This window comes from Cupressus sempervirens, chromosome 2 (assembly GCF_028749045.1).
Source record: "Cupressus sempervirens isolate cs-2001-9-10 chromosome 2, ASM2874904v1, whole genome shotgun sequence".
Lineage (NCBI taxonomy): Eukaryota > Viridiplantae > Streptophyta > Pinopsida > Cupressales > Cupressaceae > Cupressus > Cupressus sempervirens.
Genome location: NC_143119.1, coordinates 78,101,661 through 78,123,594, shown reverse-complemented (window position 1 = coordinate 78,123,594; position 21,934 = coordinate 78,101,661).

Below are 21,934 nucleotides of genomic sequence, written 5' to 3'. Positions count from 1 at the left end.
CAAACCAAAGGAGTAGAGGGACCTCTATTAATCAAATATATAGTAGTATTAATAGCCTTCACCCACATGTGTAAGGGCAACCCAATATGCAACGCCATGCTCCTTACATGCTCCATTATAGTCTTGTTCATGTGTTCAGCCACTCCATTTTCCTATGGAGTCCTTGGAATAGTTTTTTTTCTATGAACACCATTAGTGGAGCAATAATCTTCAAATTCATGACTGCAATACTCACCACCATTATTAGATCTAAGACATTTTAACTTCTTACTAGTCTCATTTTCAACCAAGCATTTCCATTTCTTAAAAGTTTGAAATACATCATATTTCTATCTAAGGAAATAAATCCATACCTTTCTAGTTGCATCAACAATAAATGTAACACAATAATGAGAGCCACCAAGGAAAGGTACCTGAGCTAGTCCCCATACATATGTATGCACAAGGTATAATTTCTCCTTTTTATTTTCCTTCCTAATCTTTACAAAACTCACTCTCTTTTGTTTTCCATACACGTAACTTTCATAGAAGTCCATATTAACACATTTTAGACCTAGTAAAACTTTCTTTGAATGAAGTACTTTCGTACCTTTCTCAGTCATGTGCCCAATTCTATTGTGCCATAGTGTTGTATCAAAATTTATAGTAGCTAATTGTTCTCCTTGATCAACTATAGCAAGTGTTCCTGAAAATTCATTTTTCTCTAAAACAATTAAAGTAGAAGGAACAATATGACCTATACAAAGATATAAGGTGCCTAATTTCAGACCTTTTGCTACTACAAGGGAACCTTTTGACTGAGTTTCCCTACTAAAATTAAATTCCTACTTAGTCGTGGAACATGTCTTACCTCATGTAGTAGCCAATGATTCCCATTTTGCAACTAAATCTTAAATTTTCCCTTTCCAACAATTTGACAAGATTCATTATCCCCCAAATAAACAAGTCCAAAATCCTCTTGGACATAATCAATGAAATAACCTCTATGAGGTGTAGCATGAAATGAAGCACTAGAATCTTAAACCCATGAATCATCAACTTTCTAAAGATAAAAGCAAAGCATCCTCTTCAAATTTCTTACTTCCCACATTTGATTCCTTGTCTCCATCTAGTTTATCTCCTTCATTTTTCTTTTGAGTCCAAAAATCTTTCTTTTTATGCCCTAGTTTCCAACAATACTAGCAGTCATTCAATCATTTTGATTGAGACCTCCTAACCTTTGACTTTCCTCTTGATTTCCCATGATTTTTATAATTACTTTTTCTCTCAATTGTTTTGCCTCAACTTTGTGTGTTCAAAGCACTTCTAGATGTAGATCCTCCTAAGGATTTATTAGGAGTTTTCTTACTCAAAATAACATTGATCATATCATCATATTTTAGGGTACTAGATCTAGGAACATAATTACTCATAGTCGTTACCAAGCCATTCCAACTTTTAGGCAAAGAACACAAAATCAAGAGAGCCCTAATTTCTTCATCAAAATTGATACCCACAGAAGATAGTTGACTAGTAATAGTATTAACCTCATTTAAATGATCTACAATAGATCCAACTTCTGCCATTTTCATATTAAATAAACACTTCACAAGAAATACCTTATTTGAAGTGGAGGGCTTTCCATACAGAGTCACTAGGGTTTTCATCAACTCTTCTATTGTCTTCACTTTTGTAATATTAAATGCCATCGATGGTGCTAGGCATAATCAAATGCTTCCAAGTACCTTTCTATCTAAAAGATCTCATTTGTCATTTGACATAGATCCCTGGTTCTTGATTTTTCCTTCCAATAGCTTCCATAAATCCTTCAGATAAAGATAGTCCTCCATTTGCATCTTCCATAACTGAAAGTTATGCCCATTAAACCTATCAACCCTCAGCCTTCCCTCATCTATCATTACTCCCACTCAACCATGACATTCCCACTCAACCATGAGATGTTCCTATAGAGGATAACTGAAAAAACCACAACCTCACTCTGATACCACTAGTTAGAATTAAACCATAGACAGCAATAACAATTACATGCAAATATAAACAATATCAAAAAATAATAGATCACATAGAAAAGAACACAAGACACCAAGATTTAACATTGTTCACCCAATTCCTCGGCTATGTCCACCAAATAAGTCCAATATTATTACAATCTAGTGATTACAACATGGTTACAATCTGTAATCCCTTACAACTCAATATCATTGCAAGAACCATTTTTGCATCACAACTTAATGAAAATACCTAACCCTAAGCCCTTTTATACAAGTAATTTTATGTTGCTTTATGGTTACAACATGTCGGCCATATGTATAGTACTTTCTTGATCAGTCACCTCAAACTCACAATGAATTTATGAAGTATGTACAGTACTTTCCTAATCAGTCACCAAAAACTAACACTTTCCCTTGTTAGGTTGGATGGAGGAAAATATACCCAGGGTGAGAAAAACAAAGGCACCATAGACAAATTTTCAAGTTTGTAAAGTCCCTAAATTTTGTCCCTAAACATCCCCTCAAGAGAAAGAAAAATATTAAATTCAAGAGTCACCCTACCTCTCCTAGTAAACCTCAATCAATTACCACTTCTCTACATGCTTTAGTTTTTCCTAGTACCCTCATCCTTTCATACTTTAATAGTCAATCGATCAATTTCCAACTACTAGCACTAGTATATTTGACCCCATTTTTAGACCAAAATTTTTGACCATCTATTAAAATTGGGTCAAATTAGTTAGAATAGGCAAGGAAAATTTTCTTTTTTAAAAAAAATCCATGCCTGTGTTGGTCAAAATTTTGACCAACATGGGCTTCATTATGTTAAAATGAAAAATGTTCTATTTCATGTGCCCTAATTTATTGTTAATGTGTCAAGGGGTTTGGCTAATGACCAAGGGCAGAAGAATAAGACAACACCAGGTCATTTTTATGGAGGAGAGGGGCAAAGAAGGCCACTTCTAAAATGTGGCATACAATTTTTGTCAACACCACCAGCATTGTCATGCCCATCCGCTACTCTGCCTACTTTGTCTCGTACACACAAAACTTAAGTTTTTTCATCAAATTAGAGTAGCATATATGATATTTTACATCCCAAAAAAAGTATGGTTCTAGGTTTTCATACTGACTTTTTTTTTTTTTAATCTTAGGTCACAAAGGTAGATGGGGGATTGGGTGGTAGTCAACATCAAAGGCATTGAGAGATAGGTGTTAATCAGGGCTAAGCTATGGTGGCACTCTATATATTCCTCTGTTGCTTCATGACAGCAGCTTGGGAAGTCCTCACATATGAAAAATTTTGCATTTGCATCCCATCCAAATGGTGTTGGGGTATTTCTCTCTTGGTGATGGGACATTAGGGACATATTGTTACTAAGGTGTAATTTAGACAACTGAAGCCATTAACAACATTTGCAATATTAGAAATAGACATTCTTGCATAGAATTTCCAAAGATCATATGATAATCCAGGTATGATTTGTGTGTGATTGATTGATTTTCCACTTTGCTACACTCGAAAAGTCTTTTTTTAAACAAACTATCAAGTCCTATATTTTTTAAACCCTAACATAGTAACAAAATGACAACTTTATATTTTGATTACAAAGATACTTGAATTTTCTCTAAAACCCTATCATGACTAGGGCACATGTTATATTAGTTTTGATAAATTTCCCCTAAACTATGTTTATACTATCCAGCAAATATCGACCAGCTTGGCATAGACATATTGATTATTAAATGAAGACAGATCTAGTTCATTGTCATGATTTTGAGCTATTCTTTAGTGCTTCTTTCTTCTATAGTGCACACCCACAAATTCATTCTGACTCATATGTTGAATATATTATTAGAGTCTCTAGTGTTTTATTATGACTACTTGGTGGACTTGAAAATGGTGTGGTTGATCTCTTTATGTCATCCATTTTTGATGGTTTGACTTGGTCTTCTCATAATTTTGTATTTCCATAAATATGTTGAAAGTTGAGATTATTGATTTTGATTTCATTGGGTTTTGTTTGAACCCTTTTGTAATTAAATATTTTAATTGTTGCAAGAGGTGAAGCATATTTGATCAGATCCTTCCATTAAAGCAGAGAAAGCATCACCTTGGGAGATTCCATGAAATAGGCTAAAGCTAAAATGGTCAAGCCAAATGCATGTACACTATAAGCTTGTTTAAAAATTGACAATTCATAACTCATTAAAAACCTTTAGTAACATTCATTGAACATTCAAACTTTTTCAAAAGAAAATTAGCTACCATGTGGACCATTCATGATAATGGGACATGGCTATTCTACCCTAAAATGACTTGGAATTTACTAAGTTGACATGAAGAAAATATACAAATATTTCAATTATCTGGTCTATTTTTAGACCAAAATTTTAGAACAAAATTTTTGATGCACAACTACCTCTTGGATTCATGTTCCATCCCACTAATGAAGAGCTAATAACACATTATCTCATTAGAAAGGTTTTAGATAGAAATTTTATAGGAAAGGCCATTGCTGAAGTGGACCTCAACAAGTGTGAGCCTCAGGGAGGGTTCAATTCCCTCCTTTATTATTCACTATGCATATAATCCCATGTTAGGATAAACCATGGACAGAAATAAAAAAACTACATGCAAATATAACCAATAACAGAAAATAATAGAACACACAGAAATGACCACAAGGCACCAAGATTTAACGTGGTTCACCCAATCCCTGGGCTACGTCCACCAAACAACAAGTCCAATCTTATTACAATCCAGTGATTACAACCTGATTACAATTTGCAATCCCTTACAGCTCAATACCACCGCAAGAACCAATTTTGTATCACCACACATGAAAAATACCCAACCCTAAGCCCTTTTTATACAAGTATTAAACTGCTTTAGGGTTATAACATGTACTATTTATGAAGTATGTATAGTACTTTCCTGATCAGTCACCACAATCTAAAAATCTCCCACTTGGGGATTGATCAGGCTCCACACTAAACAACAATCTTCCACTTGGAGACTGATCCTGTAGCAATACAACTACCGCATGGGGCTCCCACTAGATCAAACCACCCTGGACTCTGCTATTCTTTTATTCACATTTAGTCTAAAAGACCAACTGAAGCTGAAGAGGAGTTCAGCTTCTCCCTTGTTACAACCTTTGTCAACATATCTGTTGGATTTTCATTGGTATGTATCTTCTCCAGCTTTAACTGTCCATCCTCCAAAACTAACCGAATGAAATGGTACCGCAACTGTATGTGTTTGGTCTTAGAATGCAGAGCTGAATTCTTAGCAAGATGAATGGCACTCTGACTATCTGTGAACAAATAATTATCCTTCTGAGGATGTCCCAATTCTTCCAAGAAGAACTAAAGCCATATCATCTCTTTGGTTGCCTCTGTAGCAGCAACATACTCTGCCTCTGTAGTGGAGAGAGCATTAATCTTCTGTAGCCTAGAAACCCAGCTCACGGCTGCCCCACCAACAGTAAAGACATAACCTGTAGTACTCCACCTGGTATCAATATCCCCAGCCAAATCTGAGTCAACATAGCCCTGTAAATCAGTAGTAGAGCCCCCAAAGTGTAAACACTTATTGGATGTTCCTCTCAAATATCTGAGAATCCACTTGACAATATTCCAATGCTCAAATCCTAGATGACTCATATACCTGCTAACGACTCCCACTGCATGTGCAATATCTGGCCTAGTGCATACCATAGCATACATCAAACTTCCTACAGCTAAAGCATAGGGTACCTTGGACATCTTATCCTCCTCTTCCTGTGTCTTGGGACACATCTCCTTAGTCAATTTCAAATGACCAGGTAAAGGTGTGCTGATAGCTTTAGCATTCTCCATAGAGAAACATTGCAACACCTTCTCAACATAATCAACTTGAGATAGCGTCAATGTACTTTTCTTCCTATCTCTGCAAATCTTCATACCAAGGATTTTTTTTTCTGCCCCCAAATCCTTCATAGCAAATGCATGTGCTAATTGGTGTTTCAGCCCCTTAATATGATCCATGTTAGACCCAGCTATAAGCATATCATCAACATATAAACATAAAATAATGTAGCTATCATCATCCAACCTCTTAAAATAAACACAATAATCTTAATGACACCTATTATATCCATGCTCATGCATAAAACTATCAAATTTTAGATACCATTGCCGAGGTGCTTGCTTCAAGCCATATAAACTTTTCTTCAATTTGCAGACTAAGTTCTCCTTACCTTTGACCTCAAAACCTTGTGGCTGAGCCATATATATTTCTTCATCCAAATCACCATGAAGAAAGGTTGTTTTAACATCCATCTGCTCTAAATGAAAATCTTTAGTAGCCACAAGACTTAAAACAGTAAGAATAGAAGTCATTTTAACAACAGGAGAAAATATCTCATCAAAATCAATTCCCTTTTTCTGTGCAAATCCTTTTACAACTAACCTGGCCTTAAATCTTTTCTTACCTCCTTCCTCTTCTTTCAACCTATAAACCCATTTATTCTGTAAAGCCTTTTTACCTTCAGGCAACTTGCACAAATCCCATGTCTTATTTTTCAGCAAAGAGTCCATTTCATCTTTCATTGCAGACTCCCACTGAATCTTAGTATTCACCTGCACAGCTTCATCATAACTTTTAGGTTCACCAACATCAGTAAGTAAAATAGAATACAAAGAGGGAGAAAACCTTTGTGGAGGTCTAATTGGCCTTGTTGACCGTCTAACATTCACTGGTGTGTGTGGTATTTGTTGTTGCAGTTGTTGCACATCATGAGGAATGGCTGGAACATCAGCTTTTGGAGTATCATCCAGCACTACATAATCATCTTCTTTCTTCTCATGTTGCTGCAACAGATCTTTGTACAACACTTTTTCATTGAATATGACATCCCGGCTTCTTATAATTTTATGATTTTCAAAATCCCAAAGCCTATAGCCAAATTCATTAATGCCATATCCAACAAAGACACATTTCTTTGATTTAGCTTCTAGCTTGGTTCTATTTTCAGAGTCTATATGAGAAAAAGCTTCACAACCGAAGGTCTTGAGAAAAGAATAACTCACCTTCTTACTAGTCCATGCTTCCTCTGGAATACCATAGCCCAAAGGAGTAGAGGGACCTCTATTAATAAAATATACTACAATATTGACAGCCTCCTCCCACATGTGTAAGGGCAACCCAGCATGCAACCTCATGCTCCTTGTGCGCTCCATTATAGTCCTGTTCATGCGTTCAGCCACTCCATTTTCCAGTGGAGTCCTTGGAACAATTTTTTGTCTACGAATACCATTAGTGGAGCAATAATCTTCAAATTCATGATTGCAATACTCACCACCATTATCAGATCTAAGACATTTTAATTTCTTACTAGTCTCATTTTCAACCAAGCATTTCCATTTCTTAAAAGTTTGAAATACATCAGATTTCTTTCTAAGGAAATAAACCCATACTTTTCTAGTTGCTTCATCAATAAATGTAACATAATAATGAGAACCACCAAGGGAAGATACCTGAGCTGGTCCCCATACATCTGTATGCACAAGCTCTAATTTCTCCTTTTTGTTTTCCTTCCCAGTCTTTACAAAACTCACTCTCTTTTGTTTTCCATACACACAACTTTCACAGAAATCCATATTCACACATTTTAGACCTGGTAAAACTTTCCTTGAATGAAGTACTTTCATACCTTTCTCACTCATGTGCCCAAGTCTATTGTGCCACAACGATGTATTAGAATCTACAGCAGCTATTTGTTCTCCCTGCTCAACTGCAGTAATTGTTCCTGAATATTCATTTTTCTCTAAAACAATCAAAGTAGAAGGAACAATATGACCTATACAAAGATATAAGGTTCCTACTTTCACACCTTTTGCTACTACAAGGGAACCTTTTGAAACCTTCCAATTTTTATCATTAAAAGTAACTACACAACCCTCATCACCGAGTTGCCCTGCTGAAATTAAATTCCTACTCAGCTTTGGAACATGTCTTACCTCATGTAGTAGCCAATGATTCCCATTCTGTAACTTAATCTTAATTTTTCCCTTTCCAACAATCTGACAGGGTTCATTATCCCCCAAATAAACAAGCCCAAAATCCCCTTGGACATAATCAATGAAATAACCTCTATGAGGTGTAGCATGAAAAGAAGCACCAGAATCTAAAACCCATGAATCATCAACACTCTCTAAAGACAAAAGCAAAGTATCCTCTTCGGATTTGTTACTTACCACATTTGCCTCTTTGTCTCCATCTGATTTATCTCCTTCATTTTTCTTTCGAGTCCAGCAATCTTTCTTTTTGTGCCCTGTTTTCCCACAGTACCAGCAATCATTTGGTCCTCTCGATTGAGACCTCCTCCCCTTTGACTTTCCTCTTGATTTCCCACGATTTCCAGAGTTACTTCCTCTTTCAGTCGTTCTGCCCCTGCTTTGTGCATTTAAAGCACTTCCTGATGTAGATCCACCTGAGGATTTTCTATGAGTTTCCTCACTTAAAATAACAACGATCATATCATCATATTTTAGGGTACTAGATCCAGGAACAGAATTACTCACCGCCATTACCAAGCCATTCCATCTTTTAGGCAAAGAATACAAAATCAAGAGAGCCCTAATTTCTTCATCAAAATGTATACCCATAGAAGATAATTGACTAGTAATAGTATTAAACTCATTTAAATGATCTGCAACATATCCACCTTCTGCCATTTTCATATTAAATAAACGCTTCATGAGAAATACCTTATTTGAAGCGGAGGGCTTTTCATACAGTGTCGCTAGGGTTTTCATCAAATCTTCTATCATATTTGCTTTTGTAATATTAAATTCCACCGATGGTGCCAAGCATAACCCAATGCTTCTGAGTGCCTTTCTGTCCAAAAGATCCCATTCAGCCTCTGACATAGTTCCCTGATTCTTGGCTTTTCCTTCCAATGGCTTCCATAAATCCTTCTGATATAAATAGTCTTCCATTTGCATCTTCCATAACTGGAAGTTTTGCCCATTAAACCTGTCAACCCTCAACTTACCCTCATCTGCCATTGCTCCCACTCAACTGTGAGACTTCCACTTAACCGTGTCACTTTCCTGCAGAGGATAACTGAAAGACAACCTTGCTCTGGTACCACTTGTTAGGATAAACCATGGACAGAAATAAAAAAACTACATGCAAATATAACCAATAACAGAAAATAATAGAACACACAAAAATGAACACAAGGCACCAAGATTTAACGTGGTTCACCCAATCCCTGGGCTACGTCCACCAAATAGCAAGTCCGATCTTATTACAATCCAGTGATTACAACCTTATTACAATCCGTAATCCCTTACAGCTCAATACCGCCGCAAGAACCAATTTTGTATCACCACACATGAAAAATACCCAACCCTAAGCCCTTTTTATACAAGTATTAAACTACTTTAGGGTTATAACATGTCAGCCATATGTCGGCCATAATATGTCGGCTACCATGTACAGTACTTATGAAGTATGTACAGTACTTTCCTAATCAGTCACCACAATCTAACATCCCACACACCCATTTGATCTCGAATGATGATATGTATTGAATCCTAAGTGCCTGTGATGAGTGTTCCAAAACCATCCATTTCATTCCTTCATCTATACACAATGTCTTTCTAGTTTCTTTCTACTCACGCACCCATTTCATTTCATATGATCATCTGAAAATTATGTCACTCTAAGTTCTCAACTATTTCCTCTTGATTGATCATCTCATAAATGTTGAATGAGAGCTTTGGGATAAGCTATAAGCATCCATCAAAGCATAAAGGATTTTATTAGATGGTGTAGATGAAGTAGTAGCCTTTGCCTTGGGAGACATGCTTGAAAAATGGAAGCATAGATAAGTCATGTGAACTATTTGACAAGATGCCTGAACATAATGTGGTTATCAAAAGCTATGGTTGTTGGATATGCACAAAATAGATATATTGAGGGAATATATTTGTTTAAGTTTCAACTGCCCTAGTAGACATGCATGCAAAATGTGGAATCACAGGTAAGGCATTTGAACTATTTTATTGACTTCCTCCATGAAATGTCATCTAATGGAAAGCCAATATTGTAGGATATGCATACTGTCCTAGTAAGAACCAGCAGCAATATCACATTCAAAAATCCAAGAAAATCCATAATGCATACTAGTTCTATTTTACTTTCAGGTGTACAAAACTGAAAAATCCTTATATAAAAGGAAAACTATTTTAGAAATAGGAATTGTTAGGTTGTGTCTAAGAGTAGATTAAATCAGCATGCTTTTTTATGCAGTCCAACAATCTTTGTTTGCAATTGCAGACATCGAAAAAAAAAACAAATAATGTTGGTAGAATAGGTGAAAACAAGAGACCTTTCAGATGAAATGTCCATCGTAGTTGGTATAGTTGTTGAGTCAATATCCATATCTTCTATTGCTTCTCTACTTTTCATTCATACAAATTAGTAGAATTGACTAATGTTAGTCCTTAACTTATGAAAAATCCACAAGCAAGAGAGTTGCAAAGTTTCCTTACTCTTGGATGGTTGGTTATGTTTTGCTTCCACCACTCCTTTCATCTCCACTACCCTTCTTTTGTCTTCTTGATCTTCATTTCAACACCAAAGCTCATTACATAGAGTTGTCTAGTTCATCAAATTTTATAGTGAAAGATAGAAAAAGTGACAACAAATTCTAACTTCCTCTATTTCCTGACCCATCTAGATGATCACCATCATCATTATTATTATCATGTCTCCCATTGGTAGAATCACCATTAGCACAACATTTCCTATTGATTTCTCATTGTCTTCCTTCCTCCCTTTTCTCCATATCTATCAACTCTATATGGTATTTTTCAATGAAATCCAGGGATGTGTCCCCAACCTAAAACCCCTCATTCTTAGCACAAAGACATCTTTGGGACATGGATATGGTGTTTTAAGTTTCTCCACCAATGACCATTGCCTAATCAGTCACCACCAAAATGTGGGAATGTCCTAGCATTCCCAAAATGGAAAGGGGAAGCTTATAAGTTCATCCACCATTCAAGAAACTAATGGGCATTCCTTGGTGGCCAATGACTTTTAGAGTGTGTTTTGAAAGGAGCTTGCCATAGATAAGATATAATCACACTGGAAAAAATAATAGATTGTTGGTAGGAAAGTTCAAATTTAATCCCTAAGTATTGCACTAATTTTACAAGAGTAGTGAAATTTCCTTCCTTTTCTAGAAGCATAATAACATGAATTCTCAACACCTTAAAGCAATAGTTGCTAAGATTGAAAATGAATAAAAAATATTGATCAAGAAGTACTATATAAGTGCAATAAAATGTTCGTGATTAACAAAAACATCCCAAGAATAGATATGTGTGCAATAAAATATTCATGCTTAAAAAATGATAATACCCATACCTTAGGTCCTGACTATTTTGTAATGTTAATCTAGAAATATGGTACTTTGTGTTAGGTTTTAGAACCAGAATATAAGAATACCAAAAATCATAATAATGAATGGCATAATTATTATCCTAGAAAAACCTCCTCAATGAGAGAAAAAACCTAACCCACAAGAAGATAGATCCTTTATTTACAATATCTTAGCCATGCATCCTAGATGGAGAAAACCAACTAGTTGGAGAAAATATAAGTGGACACATGATATAGAAGAAAGATGAGGATTGAGAAGACAAAGTCAGTCAAACAAATATAGGGAACTACAACAAGCACATAACATGCATTTATTGTGGGTCAAAGAGATAAAGCATTAAATATAAGTAATTGAAGGAAACAAATGAATGGTTCAAAGAAGGCATGAGGCTTCAAGTAGCCAGGATAAGGTATATTAAAGCATTGGATTTTGTATCATCCATGCTTGAATTCATGAAATAACTACATAAAAGTTCATGTACCAAGTTTTGGAACATGCCAATAGTGCCCAGTTGTACACAACATAAATTGAATGTCATGGGCTCTTTGAGAGGGCTGACATTTCTCTTACCTCAAACATTATTCCCCTATAAGAATTCCTTAAGTAAAGCTACAATTATTGATTAGCAGATTATGCTTTTATTTATTTGGAGGTTGAAATTAGATGTTCAATGACAACGAGTATTATTAGGTACAATTAGGAACAAATTCCTAGATATGAATGAAAGCTAAAAGAGTGGCATAGGATTTATTTGTTTTCCATGACTGAGAAGCATTTGCTATCTTATACAATTTTGGAGAGCATACATAGTGCATTATGTAAGAATTTTTGGCCTCATTTAGAATATGAGATTTACTCCCAATAAGACTATGGTGCATCATTGCTTCTGCTTGCACTGGAAACTTTGTGATGATTTAAATTGAATTATAATTAAAAACTACTATCATAGCTAGATGTGAATAAGTTACATACTTCTCCTACATTGGTTTGTACTAGTTCATTGCTAATATCAACCACAATTTCATGTTCCCATTGTAATGCATGACAAATCTACCATCTGTCAGCTACATATCAATGCTTGAGTAATAGGTTTATCTTAGTAGATGCCACTAAGGATCAATTGATTCAAATAGAATGTAAGAAAACCTGAAGGAAAAATGTCTAACCTCTAGAGAATTTGATCAACTTTCCCATGCTTTTGATAATGATATTAGATTTTCAATTAAGTTTTATTCCATACAAAATAGGCCCACCCACAAACATCTGCATTAAAGTGAGAATGAATTTTGATGTCAAATAATTTGAGATATTTATGGTACCAATGAAATGCCTCATAACAGGTTTCAATGGCACCAGTCCCACTTTGATGCATATCTTCAGAGTAAAAGTCTCATGAAGTCTTTTTGACTCACAAGATCATCATCTAGGAAGACCACTTCCAACTGTAGGGTATGGCTAAGGAATATGGAAAACTTAAATTTTTTAGTATTGAGTGGTACTTTGGGTTCTAAATCTTAACAACACTCTTCATATTCTAAGAACCTTCAAAGTAATAGCTATGTGTTTGCACATCTTGTAGTTGCTTGATAGTAGAGCATATGATGCATTGTGCCAAGTAAATTCATTTGCATTCTGCACTTTTGTTGTTTCTCCCTTATAGCTATTCATAGCAAACCAAGTCTTCAAGGCACCATGATTGACATCATTGGTGTGTATAGAAGACAAGCTACTAATGATATTCAAAATTCTCAATTGTTGAAGTCACCACCATAGATATTGTAGGCACATTATTAAATAACACATTGATATGTTAGGATTGTGATTTTGCCTGTTCATTTACTTTTGAACTTTATGATTTTTGGACCATTCCTTAATCTTGTGCCCAAAACTACGTACTCTTAGGAATTTCCTTCACAACTAACTATTCTAATGTTGTACTCTATAAAGTGGCCACTTTTATGTTTTTGACCAAAGATTTGGTGCCCCTTGTAGTTGCTTTATCTAGAAAACTTAATTGAGAGTGTGAGAATTGGGGATAGAATTAAAAAAAATTCATGGTCAAATTAGTGAACAACAAATGGATTTGATGGGGGTTTCATTATCTAGTAGAATGTAGAGGAAATTAGAAACTTTTGCTAAGACTAATGTCTATCTATTGGGCCAGAGTCACCTCCTATTACCTGATTCATCATTGCTCTTTAAATCTTGAATTTGTTGCACAAATAAAATGCATCCCCTTTGGAAAATATTTAGCCAATCCTCTACTTTTTTCTTTCTTTTTGGATTGGTAAAAGGCCAAGGCCCTATTGATTGTGTATATTAAAAGAATGAAAAAATCAATCCTTCTCTTCTAAGTTCTTATTTTAGAATAGAAAGCTTTACAAAAATCCCACTAGGTGGAAATGAATTTGCATTTGTTTCTAATTGCCCCTATTCTTTTTGGGAACTCTTAAGTTTGTCTTGATGTCACAATCTTCCAAAGCTGTTGCTATGGAGATGAACATTTTCATTAATACATCTTCAAATTTTTCATTCATCTTCAAAATCTCTTCAATATTATTTTGCATGAATAACTCTAAATTATCGAAGAGTTGCACCAGAATTTGGAATGAATACTAACACCACATAGATCCAAATATGGGGCTCAATAATACTACTAACAACATTTCTAATTTTTTATAAGAGACACCACTAATTCTTCTGTTGAGTGGGGAGCCTTTTACCATTATTTAATCAGGTTCTACTTTGCTTCATACTATCCCTTGTTTAACACAATTATTGGATAAGCACATTTAAGTAAACATGTCAAGAGATATCCCATTATTCAACATCTTGTTACAAAGCTTCCAAGCATTATCCATAATTGCATAATAATAGTAAAAATTAATAAGATTACTACATGTGAAATAATTGAATTGAAATACTATGTCTACTTTTTGGTTCAAGAGTTCATTTTCTTCTTGTTGTTTCCCTTCCTCATTCAGCATATAGTTTTATAAATAAATATTGTACATAAATAAATAAATATAGTTTTATAAATAAATATTGTCAAAAAAATTGCATGCCTTATCTATGCTTCCATTTTTCAAACATGTCTACCATGGCAATTGTGACTACAACATCTAACAAAAATTATTTATTCTTTAATGCATGTCCATAGCTTATTCCAAAGCTCTTGTTTTGGCATAGGCATCAATAATGCTAGCAAAGGTTGTGTGATTTAGCTTTATACCTGCCAATTGCATTTGCTTGAATATAAACACATAGTTTTCTTGGCAAATTGAGCAACTTTCTTTCTTAGTTTCAATGGTGTGAGCTCTTTCTTTGCCTCTTGGTCTATGGACTGCATAACTTTGAGCTCAATGGGCAGCCCATGGCAATCCCAACTAGGCACATAATGCACCTTATACCCTTCAAGAAGCATATATCTGTTGATAAAATCTTTCATTATCTTGTTCAAGGCATGCCCAATATGCAAATCTCTCGGCATAGATCCTACTCATGATTATGAAGGCACATATCCTACACATGATGAAGGCCCTAATGTGCATCACAGTGATAGAGGTACATAATCAATTTTTATTGAAAATTAATTATGTAATTATTAATAAAATTTGGCATCTTAAATTGTAATTGGTGTAACCTTTATGTGATAATTTTTGAGAATGGAGAATGTAATGGTAATGGAGTCAAGCGTGATGTTAGTGTTGAGCCAATTTGTTTATCCTCTTCTATAGGCACTAGATTAAATTTATATATTATAGAGACAAACAACAATTTATTATTCTCCTTAGCATAAATTGTTGTTTGTCCTCTAGAATAATATATACGTGTATAGAGATTTATATATGTATATATATATATATTTAAAATTGTATTTATGTAGATATATGTTTAAATGTATATTTCCATATATGTATATATGTACGTATGTCTATATATATATATATATAATCTCCCATAAGTATATATGCCTGTATATGTATACATATGCAGATCTAAATCATTCATACACTCTCCTCTGTATATGTATATTTCTATTTGTGACCAAAGCTATAAGTGTAAGGTGCTAAATAGTTTACAGATTCCTATTTTGAGAATAGGTGACTTGTTGGATTTATTTTTTCTAGGGAAAGACCTATTAACCCCTTACCTCCCTTCTTTTCATTGCCATAGAATATTGTTTTTTTATTACAAGTTATAAGGATTGCAACATTTACCTCCAATATCCACCATTTCTTTAACCAAACTAGAGATCTCAAAATTTTGTCGCTCCAATTTCCTCCAACATTAATATTTGTAACCCTCTCAGCCACTATTATTTGTAAACCCCAATATGTTGGGAAGGGAATCTAGCTGAGATGGATTTTGATCCAACCTTGTATTTTTTTTTTAAGGTTCTTCTATCAAAAATCCTCCCCTTGTATAAAAGGAGGTATGCCTTCTTAAAGACCCTTATAAAGGGCATCTTTAATGTATACAGGACTCCGATTCGGGGCTATATTGGGGGTTTTCTTTCTCTTATTCTTTTTCCCCCAGTGCCTGCAGTTGAACAAGGAAAAACTTTTGTAAAATCTTCTAATAATATAATATAAAGTCTTGATTACTATTGCGTATTAATGAATTTTATATCATATTAATTAATGTTATGTGATTGTATTGATTGAAAGTTATAGTTCATAAATGGATGAATGAAATGAATGAAGTATGTAATTAGATGTTAATGGGGAATTTAGATTGATGTTAGGGGGAGGTGGGTGAGGCTAGATGAGTATCCACCTTCACATGGTTGGCCATGTTAAGTAGAGAATATTATAGTATTCTTGAAACCAAGTGAAGCTCAAACTAACATACCAAGGAATAGCAAAACCTAAATCCATCTACCTCTCATCTTCAGGTCTTAGGCTCATAGAGCTTGTTAATCTCCTAGAAATTTAAAATCCAAAGAAACTGACAAACTATATGATCACTGTAAGAGATCTACAATTTTTCAAGCCACATTATATAAAACTTCATTTAGACTCCTATTTGAGATCATTAATAATCTTTTGTGAGAGGTCCTTTCCTATTGATGGTTGGCATTTTTTCAAGGAACTATGGATGAATGTTTGAAAAGGGAACTTTATTTGCATTGGAACCTTTATCAAGATGACATTAATTGAAAATTCAAAATCCACATGTATCAAGACAGTCTAATAATGGGGCATGTGTACTTCCAAGTAGTTATAGGATTATCTTGAGAAGTGCTAAGAGATTGTCTTTAACTCTATAAACTACTCAACAGAATGAGGTGCTTAAGAGAAGAAGAAAGATTATTATAGAGTTGGCTTGATACATAAGGCACTTCCAAACTTCAAGGATCAAGTCGTCAAAGAAAGATGGTTTCAACAAGAAGGTTTTATGATGTTTATCAAATCAACAAGACTTGGAGCTATTATGATTTCTTTTTCTGAGGATCTTTCTATTTTGATTTATATGCTTAACAAAACAATAGTGAAAATGACATTTTTGTGGCTCTAGACATTAAAGTTATGGCATGTTGATTATTTGGGCTCAATTAAAATTATCTTTTGAATATTGACCTTGATTATGCACCCTATGTTTAACTTTATTCTTTAGAGATAGCTTCCAAAAATGAAGTTTATCAACATATTGAAATCACGCCCCAAAACTTTCAGACTAGCACAAAGTTTCAGCTTAAACATAAACAATTGTAATGGATTTGAAAATTCAGCACCTGAGCATCCAAAAATGTAGGAGTGAACAAGGATTGTTTCAAAATATAGATGCATTTTTATGGTCAAATTTGTTCTATGCTCTGCTCTATCTATACACTTATTCTATGATATCCTCATACTTTTTCCTGCATAAATTGCAGTTGTCCTTGGATTGTGAAAATTGTTGGTCCTAACAGCATTTCTAAAATAAATATCAGGTTAGCCACTTGCTATTTTAAGGACGGCCCTACCAGCTTGTGTTTTGAATTCAATAGCCAATTAGGTTTTAATAATCTTCACATAGCATTTATTCCTTCTGTATTGGTGATTGATTTAGCCTTATGTAGGGCTTACTCAATCTCATTTAGCATACCCTCACCTAGGGCATCCTCACTCTGACACCAAATGTTGAAAGATTAAATGCAGGGAGTTTTGAATGGAAAACACTTCAATAAATTTATCTCTAGCATATTGGTGGTTGTTACCTTATAGGCTTTTAGAAATAATCAATGCTATGCTATTGTATTATCAACATAAGTAATACATGCCTATGTATACAATGTATGTCTAAAATTATACTATTTATAACTTGTCATTTTGTACAGTGAAGATAAATATACCTTCACTATTTCTATCAAGAGCCATCCATTGACTTTAAAGATTACATACATAATCCCCATTCACCAATAAGTACAAGGTTGGCATTGTTGTGATATAATGACAATATTATTCTACCATAGAGTGTGTACAAGCCATAATTTGATTGGGAATGGTAGTAAGAATGATGGAAAAAGAACACTATCATGTTGGAATATAATTTTGAGTGTTATGAGCTTTGCATTGCCAATAGGCCTTCACTTGAAATTTCCACCATTGTTAATTTTCTATACTATATAAGGTGATGTGTTACATTCTACAAATTACTTGGATTTGAAATCACTAGCCCATTGACCATATTAACCATTTCTTCCATTGTTCATTGGGTCCTAATTTACCACAATCAAACCCCACATTTGGTTGGTGCAGATATGAACTAACTAAACTATAATAAGCAATCTTTATTGCAGACTTAAATAATAGAACCTAATACCTCAATAGGATTAGAGTTATGTATAACCTTAGTTTAACCATGCAATCAATTATGGGTAATATGATTAACCACCTTAATTATTATTATTATTAATATCTCAATTAAATTTTAAATACCTACATCTTTTAAATATGTTAGGATGCATTCTTTTATTCATCTTTATAATGCTTATTATGTTGTTAACAAGTTAGTATGGATGGAAATCTCACAATATCTTTTTTTATTTGATTTGGAGTTTTAGTTCTTCACTACAAAGCCACTTCCTTGTGATCCATCAAGCTTGCCTGAGTACCCCCCAAGCAAAGAGTTTGATGCAAAAATCTATGCTGAAGAAGATAGATGGTATGAGAAAATAGTTGTGATTTGTTCTTGTTTACATCATTTCTGTGCAAATGCTTGAAAATGATTAAAAGGTTTGGTAGACTATGGAGACCATAAGGAAACTTCTTTGTAACTTACTATACTTTTGTTTCCAATCTAAATCTATATGTAGCATAATATGATCCATGAAGCAACATCATTTTTGTTGGATGTTTTGAAGCTTATTTTGCCAAAACATGTGCATCTTCAAGCTAAGGCAAGTTGTTAATATGATCATGAATCAACTAACTTTTAAACCTAGTTTAAAAGTACACTAATGTGCAAAGTCTAGAAAGAGTGAAAATGTAACTATTTATACATTGTTGATTGTAGAAATTACTGTGGTTTTGTCTTTTCTAATTTTATTTTCCTTTTAGGTTCTTGAGATTAATTTGGTCACTTTCCCTAATGTTGTTGATGCTATCTTGGAAAATGGAATTTTTAGTCACTATGACTATCCTTGTATAGCATAGTTGTGTGAGAAAGTTGGTTTATATATGTGCACACTTTAGGTAGGTGATTTGTTGGGAGTACACTAATTGAGCTTTAATATAGATTCAATATTTTGCATGAAATATTGTTTATATGAATTTTTGTGGAAATATTTTTTAGGTTTACTCCATTTTTTTTATGTCAAATGGTTTCTTAGGAGAGGAGGAGGATGAGTATGTTAAAATTATTTTCTTAAGAAAATTTTGTTTTTTTACAATGGTGTCTTTTATTTTCATGTAATTATGAATTTTATTAATGTAGAGAGAGTGCTAATGAATATAGTGATGACAATGATATTAGCTAGAAGGTTCAGAGGGTAGCAGCTAAGTGTTTGTTTGTAGTAATAACATCTCATCAAGAAATGCTATTAAAGCTATATGATTAGGCATGTGCTTTGAACCTTTCTCAATTTTTGCTACGAGATATTTATCATTTTCATAAAAGTTGACTCTATTTGTCCTATTCATTTGCCATGTTTTTCGACCTTTGTGTGCCCAATAATTTTGGCTTAGTGTCTCTTCAGAGTTTATGGTTTACCTCCAAAGAGTGACAAGAATGGCCCTTTGTCTTTGTTAGAGTCAAGAGGATACATAAATTCCATTCTCTTGGCATAACACTAACTTGCTAATGTTATGCAAAAATAGGAATAAATTAAGTTTGAAATGATATATATCAGTTGTTATCTCATTTCAAAATGTGGTTAGCTTTAGGAATTCTTTTATAAGATGTTATATGAAATGATTTCTAGCTAACACCTACCAAGGAAACATAACTTGCTTCTTCTGATAGTGAATTCTTCTCAAAGTTTTGGCATTGTGAAGAGCAACCCAATTCTTTATGTGCCAATGGAAATATTGAGAATGCTAAGAGATGGCATGGTTACTCTCATTGATGTTATTTCTTTGTTGATAAATATATATATATATTGCATTTTCCTTGGTTTTTTAAATGGGAAGTAATCTAAGGGGAGAACACTTCATTATTTTTCCCAGTAAGTGTTTTTATAAATCTTTTTCATTCATTAATTTCTCAAAGAGATTAACAGTCTCATTTGGCATGTGAATGAGTTCTAAGGTTGCATGGAATCTATTTTGGAGGCTTGCCCAAGGTTGATAGAGAGGTTCAAAGAGAGAGAGAAGAAAATGTTAAAGTATTAACATTTTTCTTTCATTTTTTTTTAGGTGAATGATACCATTATTTTACACTTTATGATTTCATCCTCTTATTAATATTGTTGCAGATGGATGTGTTCAATTCCTTCATCAAGTTGATATGCTAGAATGGGAATGTGACTAAAGGATCAAGGGATGCCCGACATTCAAGGCAAGTAGTTAATGAAATATGTAGCCAAGATGTTTTGTAATGCTATAGATTTTTTTGAGATGGTATCCTATTAAAGGTTTGTTGGCTTCCTTTTGCATGGTAGTTTGACTTCCAACTATGTTATTTTAAAGATAGACATACTATTTACTGAGAAATGTCTATTGATGCTATCTCTAATTTAAGGTTGTTAGTTATCAAGGCCTTTGTAAGTTGTGGAGAATATTAGTTGAAATGACTGAGAATTAATGACATTATTAATATTTGTATAATCTTGATAAAAATTTTACCTTTTTGAAAGCTCTAACAAGAAATAATGACATCATCTCACTAAGATTGTGTACCTTAGAATAGGAATATCTCTTTGAATGTGAAGCTTATTTTATCTGATTGACTAGTGGGTTAGGTATAATTTTTACATAGTACCACTTAAATCTTAAAGTACTACTCATTTAGTCTATACTTCTCTTTTTAATTTTTTATGCTTACTAGATATTTCCTTATTTAATTGCTACCATTTACTATCAATTCTCAGAGTAGCCTTATAGAGATGAGCTATATTGAGAGATCAGCTCTGTAATGTGGATAGGCACCTTTTAAATGTCAACATCTTGTATCTACATATAATGCCTTCACAGATGTCTATCTATTTAATTTGAGCCTTCTTGGTAATTATCATAGTTACCTAAGATGGGAGACATTGGGTATGGAATGGGGATTGCATTTAAAACTATGAATTTTTCAGAATTCTAGCTTAATAATTGGTAGTTCTGAGAAATGTTGGAAAAAATTAGGAAAGCTTCATGTTCACCTACAAGACCGTAGGAAATGTACCTTTAATCTACTAGGAAGCTAGTTTGTCACATATGCATATTTAACATCTTGAGTAGAGGATTCAAAAAATTGAAAATATTATTTTTTGATTTAGAATAAAGAATGCATAACAGATGAATATACCAATTGTTTTGAGAAATTACTCTTGATTTGAATGTGAAAGTTTATTCTCTCCCATTTTATCATTATAAATGAGGGGTTATGTTGAGCACTATCTAAAATGTGAGGCAAGCTAAACCTTAAAAGTATGCACTTATTGATATGATAAGTTGGAGAAATGCACATGGGTGTGATAGACTTCCTTGGTGCTTTGAGTGCCATCACAATTTACCATGTTGGTTGAAATTTTCCCTGAAAAAACATTTTCCTAAATACTTCAATCTATACAGCTTCATACACTGGAGCAAGTGTTAGATAGGGATTGTCCCACTCTCCCCATATTTTGTATCTCCTAAATGATTTTATTTGAGCATCAACAGTTTTCTTGGAAAATTGAGAAACTTTTTTTCTTAGTTTCAAAGGTGTGAGCTCTTTCCTTGCCTCTTCATCTATGGACTACAAAACTTTGAGCTCAAATAGCTTATATCAGTTTTACCTTGAGATGTTTTATGCATTGCTGCCATAAAAGAAACCTTCTCTCCAAATAAAGAATTGCCTAGTCCATAGCCCACAACAAAGATGAAG